The sequence below is a fragment of the Octopus bimaculoides genome, chromosome 25 (assembly GCF_001194135.2).
Source record: "Octopus bimaculoides isolate UCB-OBI-ISO-001 chromosome 25, ASM119413v2, whole genome shotgun sequence".
In the NCBI taxonomy this organism is placed as follows: domain Eukaryota; kingdom Metazoa; phylum Mollusca; class Cephalopoda; order Octopoda; family Octopodidae; genus Octopus; species Octopus bimaculoides.
In genome coordinates, this window is record NC_069005.1 from 4,382,679 (window position 1) to 4,383,638 (window position 960).

The following is a 960-nucleotide window of genomic DNA, read 5'->3' on the forward strand; positions in this document are numbered from 1 at the left end:
GGTGGTGGTGGTGGTGGTGGAGGTGGTTGTGGTGATGGTAGTAGAGTTGGTTCTGACGGTTGCAATAGTGGCGGTGGTCGTGGTGTTGGAGTGGGGGTGAGGAGAGGTGCCGGTGGCGGTGGAGGCGGTAGCGGCAGCGCCGATGGAGTAGGTGATGCTGCATTTGTGCTGATGATGGTAGTAACTGGTTTGACGCTTAAAACTCGGTATGTGATTATCATAGCGAAGCTAGAGGGACAATATAGATTTTGTGGAATATTTTGTTCCTAAGACATTAGAGATTATTGATTTTCTCTTACTAATTATGGTAACCTCTAAATTAAGCAAATATTGAATTTACTTAAATAATTTAATCAAATACAGGTATCTGTACATTAGTATAAATAATACATCATTAGTATTCAACATGGTATTTTGAAGCAGGTTTGTCTAGTAAACTAGTCTGGTAGTTGCTCGAATTTGAATTCGCTGGTCTTAAATTAGAGCGGACTATATGAGGTTTTGGACCCCCATTGTCTGGATTTCGGCTATTGTATCTGTAATAATTGAAAATGGATTTCTGAAGGCCAAACGCATTTCATACCTCATATTTCGAACAAGATATTCTCGTATATTTGCAAGTCTGCTACCAACGACATGCATCCGAGTTCACTCGCACAGCGCGGCATCTTGAGTAAGTCTCTATTAATTTAGCTTCGAAGAAGCCAAAGACTTGTGAGTGCATTTAGTAGTCGGGAAATGTCAGAAGTTCGTCAAATATATGACTATATATATATATGCAGTTTGGTACCTGTGACGTCGCAACTCATTTTTACAGCTGAGTGAACTGGAGCAACGTGAAATAAAGTGTCTTGCTCAAGAACATAACAGGCATCCCGGTGCAGGATTCGAACTCACAACCTCGCGATCGTAAGTTCGACGATCATGCACCTTCACCATATATATATATATATATATATA